Genomic DNA, 7,310 nt, shown 5'->3' with positions numbered 1-7,310 from the left:
AATGAGTCATTAACAGACTTGGAGTAACTTTGGGCAGCTTAAACTTATTCTTGGATGAAAGATAGAAACTATACAGCTGTAGGATATTCACTCACATGATGGGTTGAGCTAGCACAGATAGAACAAATCTCCTGATAATTGAAGGTGATGTATATTATGTAAGAGATTGTTGATCTAAAATTAAAAATTGATCTAACTTCTAGGCAAGAAGATCGACTTTATTTAATTTATGAGCTATCAGGTTCAAATCAGCCTTAGAATTAGAGTCTGGATGTTCGATCTTATAGATTGCCCACTTTTGGTAAGGGATCGACCTTTCATAGGAAGATAATGAAGCATGGTTGATCGAATTTTTACTCAAAATTTCAAACAAATTATAGGCTTTATCCTCACTCTTGCTCATGAATGCACCTCCATAAGATGCATCTACCATCTATCTATATTGGTCTCCTAAACTCTCATAGAAAGCTTAAATAATTTGCCACCTAGGTAGACCATGATGTGGGCATTTTCTAAGAAGTTTCTTAAGTCTCTCCCATGATTCATAAATTTATTCCCCTGGAAGCTGAGCAAATCTAGTGATAGCTCGCCTCATGGTATTGGTTCGACTTATGGGATAAAATTTTTTAAAAAAATTCATACTGCAATTCAGCCCAAGTTTAGATTAGTCTCCCTATTGTGCCAAGCTAGTACTTGGCTTTGTCCTTAAGTGAGAAGAGGAATAGGGTCAGTCTAAGTGCATCATCAGAAAAATCTTAGATCTTCATCGTGGAATACATTTTTAAGAACTCATTTAGATGCTTGTAAGGTTCTTAATTGGTGTTTCCATAGAAAGATGGAAGCATCTGGATTGTGATCGACTTGATCTCATAATGGCTTGCAGGAATATCAGGTAAGTGGATACAAATCGATGGTTATAGGTGGAAGGAATAAAGTATTTCTTCATCTACCTAGGTGGTTCAACCATTTGATTGTCAGGTTTAACATGGATCAACCATTCAATTTTAAGATTGGGTTCAACTAGATCAGAAAAAAAAGATCTCCTACCATGCATGTACCAGTGCAAACCTTAATATGTGTGGTTCAGATTTTTTTAATTGCAAGTAAGTTAGCAAACAATTAAATCTAGACACCTATGATTTTCTTAAACCTAACAGTTTGATATAGAGTGGCTCGGCCTAAATACAAGTTGGGTCTGTTCTCACTTCCTTCAACTAGTTATGTAAGAAGTGGGATCGTAGGAGTCTCTCCGTTGCTTGCCTTAGACACCAATTGGATTGATCAGGTAAGCTAATGGAACCAATTAAATAACCACGAGTCCACTTAGGCTTAGCTTTTTTAACTTCTTGCCTTAGACACTAATTTCAAGGATGAGTCCAAACTAACTTTGCACTTGACTTCACCACAATACTCGAACTGAACTCAATTGATCCTATAGGTCAACGTCTACTGAATTTTAATTGGGCTTGAGTTAATGATGGATGCTGGTTGGTTATTTTTGGACTAAGAAAGGATGATGAAGTCTCCACCTTATCTTGTTAATGGGTATTATCCTTAAATTGATTTGAGATGAATATGCACAATCAATTTCAAATAAGAGATTTTATACAATTAATTAGATGTATGAAACTAATTAACTTGAGAGGCTCACCTTGTCTCCAGCAATCATCAAAAAAAAAATCTAAATGATGCATGCTCTAAGCAATTAGGATTTTTACTCTTGTCATGAAGTTTTTATTAGGTTCAAGTAGGTTATTTTTAAATTAATTTGAAAAAAAATAAATAATACTAAAAAGAAAAGAAGTCTAGGGTTAGGATCTCATCAAGCAAAATTAAAAGTTTTCTATATCTTTTTTGATTTTTTTTAAAAAAAAAATAAAAAAAAGAAAAAGTTAGTAAGCTATGTTTACAAAAAAATTAAAAAAATCAAATATTAAAATTGGTCCCTTCTCTGACAACAATGCAAAAAATTGATATTTTCACAATGTTGTCGTTATGATGCCATAATTATCAAATTAATTTCAACTTTTAAAAAAAATAAAAATATATAGTGTTGGTGCAAAAATCTGCCTGCGTCGGAGAAGCTGGAGTCGAGGGAGTCGCGGTCACCGTCGGAACCTGCAAAAGAAGTCTAAATCGGAGTTGGGGTTGCTCCGGCAAGACCCTCCGATGCTCAAGTCAGTTCTCTGTCTCAACAAGAATGGAGTGCTCGAACGAAAATTTTAGCAGAGTTTCGGGATAGAAATTAGAGCTTAGAGAATAACGTATCTGGGGTCCCCTTTTTATAGGCGGAGGGAGCGACGGATTGATAGCGATGTTTGTAACCACCTAGTAGTGGGCCGCTCGGAGCCAAGACGAGTTTATTATGAAGAGTAATGGGGTGGAGTTGTGGCTGTTACCATGGCTCTCCACGTGAAGTCTGTTGCGAAAAGCGGAGCGGCGTGAGATCCGTCGCAGGAAGTGGAGCAGAGTCGTGGCCGTTACTGAAGCCTGCCAGAGAGTGATGGAGCCACGTGGGATCCATCGCAGGAAGTGGAGTAGAGTCGTGGCCGTTACTGTGGTCTGCCAGGGAGTGATGGAGCCGCGTGGGATCCATCGCAGGAAGTGGAGCAGAGTCGTGGCCGTTACTGGGGCCTGCCAGAGGGTCCAGACCTGTCGGCCGAAATTCGGTTGGAGTCCGATCTCCATAGAAGTCCGGATGGAGATCATTTATCGAGGAATCTTGGTCGAGATCTGCAACAGGAGTTCGGGGTGGAAGTCTGGCTCCCATGGGAGTCCGGACGAAGTCTTTCTACAGTTGAAGTCGGGGACGAAGTCTGGCTCCCATAGGAGTCCGGACAAAGTCTTCCTACAGTTGAAGTCAGGGATGAAGTTTGACTCCCGTAGGAGTCCGGATGAAGTTTACCTACAGTCAGAGTCGGGGATGAAGTCCGGCTCCCGTAGGAGTCCGGACGAAGTCTACTTGCAATTGGAGCTGGGAATGGAGTCCGGCTCCCGTAGGAGTTCGGACGAAGTCTCCTTGCCGCTGAAGTCGGGGATGAAGTCCGGCTCCCGTAGGAGTCCGGACGAAGCCTTCCTGCCGCTGAAGTCGGGGACGAAGTCCGGCTCCCGTAGGAGTCCGGACGAAGCCTTCCTACCGCTGAAGTCGGGGATGAAGTCCGACTCCCGTAGGAGTCCGGACGAAGTCTTCCTGCCGCTAAAGTCGGGGACGAAGTCCGGCTCTCGTAGGAGTCCGGACGAAGTCTTCCTACCGCTGAAGTCGGGGACAAAGTCTGGCTCCCATAGGAGTCCGGACGAAGCCTTCCTGCTGCTGAAGTCGTGGATGAAGTCCGGCTCCCGTAGGAGTCCGGACGAAGTCTTCCTACCGCTGAAGTCAGGGATGAAGTCCGGCTCCCATAGGAGTCCGAACGAAGTCTTCCTGCCGCTGAAGTCGGGGATGAAGTCTGGCTCCCGTAGGAGTCCGGACGAAGTCTAACGGGTAGGAACTTGGGTGGAGTCCGTCCGTCGTGAAGAATTTGGTCGACGCCGGTGGGGGTCTATTCGTCGGCAAAACTTGGGAATGTCGCGGGGGCTCAGCCACCGGAGAGATGCCGTCGAAGGTCGGACATCGGTAGAATCCTTGAGGGGTCACGCCTGACATGAACTTCGACTGGGGGGGTTTATACCCAACACCAGTCCCCCTACTTTTGAGTTCGAGTTTCGATCGAAGGAAGTATAGAAAATTTTCACAGCCGAAGTCATTTCCTTGAATTCTGCACATGACCGCCCTCGAAAATCTTGGCATTTAATGCGCACGTGCTGGAGTCTTTTTCGAAGAATCCTTTCAAAATTCCCACCAGGGCATAGTCCTAAGCGCCACGCCATAATGGTCCCGCCGGCAACTAGCCCTACATCACGGTGAGTGGGACACGTGGCGGGTGCTGGTGGGCTTAGGGATATCCGCCACCATAACTGTGCCAGGTCCCGTCGCTTATTTAAGCCCCTGCCTTTCCTCCAGGGGCTTCATTTCGCCTGAGAGTCGACACCTTTCTTCTGTCTGAGAGTTAAGCCACTCAGCCACTCCATCGGTGCCCTTTTCGACTCTGAGCGCTCTTCGCACCAGTCTTCGCCATCCCCGCCGGCTCCCCGCTGCCTTCGGTCCTCCGAGCCTCTCCGAGGGGTTCTCCCGTCGGGGCTTCTGCCCCGGAGGCCAACCTCGAGAGGATGCCACGGATCGAGAGGAGTAGAAGGGGAAAAGCAGCGGCCTGCGAATTCTTTGGCTGTCAAACTGTCACCGAGGGTTCCCACCGCCTCAAAGGGGGCTCGAGGGAGAGTTCCTTCAATAACATGGATTTAATAACGGAAACAACCGGTGAACGCATTCTGCCTGAGAATTTTGGAGTAGTTGAATGGGGTGACACCGGTCAAGGGGACAGAGTTATCGTCACAAGCTGTGGCGGGTTTCCTGACGTCGTCGGGGCCGAGGGACCAGAAGCGGTCGGCACTGTCGGTGGGGCAGTAGAACTTGTTGCGGGGTCGATGGAAGTAGCGCATGCCGACCTTGCCGGAGTACCCAGGACGGTGGTCGTCGTGGAGCACGCGGTGGTGGTGCATGCCTCCAACATCATCGCTGTTGCTCCTAGATTGATTTTGATGATTACAAAGCAGATTGAAGGGATACAAATAATTTTAAAATGAAAAAGTCCTTATGCTCTTCAAGGGCAAAATCATAATTTCATTAAAATTCTGATTTGATAGTATCATTTGATAGAACAAATGATTTGTAAATTATTGATGAAAATTTCATTGTATTTGGACTTATATTTTTGAAGTTATGAAGGTTTGAAGTGCATGAGTCGACTCATGAGTCAACTCATGGCACTGTGAGCTGATTGGCACGCAAAAAATTTTCATGGCACGCTGGATTTTTGACTTGGCACGACCTGTGAGTCGACTCATGAGTCGACCCATAAGGCATGAGTCGACTCATGAGTCGACCTCTGCTGATTTGAGCCGAAAAATACAGAAATCAGACCTTCTGGTCTGTGCAACAGAAGTCGACTCATGAGTCGACTCCTGATGCATGAGTCGACTCATGAGTCGACCCTTGCGACGGAAAATATCAGCAACGGCTATTTTTTTTTGCCCATTTTAATTGCCATTTATGCTTCCTAAAATTGCTCTAACGGCTCTTTATCTACCTAAATTATTTTCTCTTGCTTCTAATACTACAAAATGCTTGAAATGGTGAAAGAAATTGCAGTTTAAATAGCAGATCAAATTGGAGAGAAAAAGAAGAAGATCAATCGGCAGATCAAAGAGAGAAGAACAGAAGAGAGGATCCGAAATTTGCAAGAAAAAGCCTGAGATCAACGAAAATTCCAAAAAAAGAAAAAGAGAGAGGATCCACAATATACCAGAGAGAGTGTGAAAGAGAAAAGCAAGAGCTTTCAAGGAGAGAATCCTTCACGCCTAGTGTTTCAACCTTGATCTAGAGATCGCTCAAAGCTTTCAAGAGATCTTCAATCAACAATCAACCTCTTCTCAAGCATTCAAGCGTTCATCCACTTTGAGAAAATTCGAAAAAGGGGTTCTTCATTTGAGTAAAGCATTTATTGTTATATTCGCTCATTTAAGGAGCTGTTATTGTATTAATCTGTGCTCAAAAGTTTCTAACTCTTTGTGAGTTTTTGTTCTTGTTTTTGGAGGATTTCCAAAACAAGAAAAGGTTGATCCGAACCTGAAATCGGAGTGTTTTGGGTTTACTTGTACCCGAAAAATAAGTGATCTAGCTTGGGATAGCTAGTGTCGGAGTTTCTGACGTTTTGTATTCGGGTTGAATACAAAGGATAGTGGATTGAAATTCCCAAGTAGGATCTTGGGGAGTGGATGTAGGTGCAAGGTTAGCACCGAACCACTATAAATCCTTGTGTTTGTGGTGTGCTTTATCGCTTTATCTTATTTCTTTATTATATCCTTGCAATACTGCTTTAGGTAATTAATATTGATTTAAAGTCTTAGTTTTGTTCTTCATAAGTAATCTGTTGGGCTTAAAATTTTTTAGAAACCCAATTCACCCCCCCCTCTTGGGTTGCATAGCTGGACAACAAGTGGTATCAGAGCCGGTGCTCTAGCCCTTCTTTGATCTAACAATCAAAGAGCCAAAGATCTATGGTAACCCATGTCGGTATTTTTCTAGCCGAGGGGCAATCTACAAACCGACCTCCACTTTTCAATGGGTCTAATTACACCTATTGGAAAGCTCGGATGAAGATATTCATACAAGCACTCGACTATGATATGTGGAGTATCATAGTGAACGGTCCTCACACACCCACCAAGATTATAGATGGTGAGGAGTCAACCAAACCCGAAAAAGAATGAGATGAGGTTGACAAGAAATTGGCACAATTAAATGCCAAAGCCATGAATGTCCTTTATTGTGCACTAGATGTAAGTGAATTTAATCGCATTTCTACTTGTGCATCTGCTAAAGAAATATGGGATAGGTTAGAAGTAACCCATGAGGGAATAAATCAAGTAAAAGAGTCTAAAATAAACATGCTTGTACATAAATATGAATTGTTCAAAATAGAGCATGATGAGTCCATAACTGCTATGTTTACTCGTTTTACTGATATAATCAATGGTTTAAAGAGTCTTGGCAAATCTTATACTAACAGTGAACTTGTAAGGAAGATTCTCAGGTCACTGCCAAGAACTTGGGAAGCCAAAGTGACTGCCATCCAAGAAGCAAAGGACTTGAACACTCTACCTCTAGAAGAGCTTCTTGGATCCTTGATGACTCATGAACTTAGCATGAAACAACATCAAGAGGATGAAATCAAAAAGAAAAGAATCATTGCCCTCAAATCCACAACTTCGTCTGATTATGAAACGGATGAATCTGAAGATGAAGAACAGGATGAAGAGATGGCTCTCATCACCCGAAAATTTAAGAAGTTTCTAAGAAAAAGAAAACAGGAGATGAGAAAGAAATTCACAAAAGGGGATCAAAGCAAAGAAAAGAAGAAAGATCAACCCCCTATATGCTACGAGTGCAAGAAGCCAGGATATTTCAGATCCGAATGTCCACAATTGAAGAAAGGTCCAAAGAAGTTCAAAAAGAAGGCAATGATGGCGACCTGGAGTGCGAGTGATGACTCAAGCTCTGACGAAGAAACCTCAACAGAACAAGCCAATCTGTGCCTGATGGCACATGAAAATGAGGTAACTTCTGAATCCACTAGTGAATTTACTTTTGAAGAATTGCATGAAGCATTCTATGATTCAATTGATGAATTAAAGAAACTAGGGAAGAAAAACAAAGA

The 7,310-nt window shown here is 43.1% G+C and overlaps 1 non-coding gene across 1 annotated transcript; it reads left to right on the top strand.

Annotated features, from left to right (window-relative positions):
* The first annotated feature begins 491 nt into the window (after positions 1 to 491).
* Positions 492 to 600, top strand: LOC114913523 (small nucleolar RNA R71). The gene has a single exon (XR_003799491.1). It is a non-coding gene; the product is annotated as a small nucleolar RNA R71 (small nucleolar RNA).
* The last annotated feature ends 6,710 nt before the right edge of the window (positions 601 to 7,310 follow it).

This window comes from Elaeis guineensis, chromosome 1, assembly GCF_000442705.2.
Source record: "Elaeis guineensis isolate ETL-2024a chromosome 1, EG11, whole genome shotgun sequence".
Taxonomy (NCBI): Eukaryota; Viridiplantae; Streptophyta; class Magnoliopsida; order Arecales; family Arecaceae; genus Elaeis; species Elaeis guineensis.
Note: the sequence above shows the minus strand (reverse complement) of the source record. Positions and strands in the feature narration are given on the sequence as shown.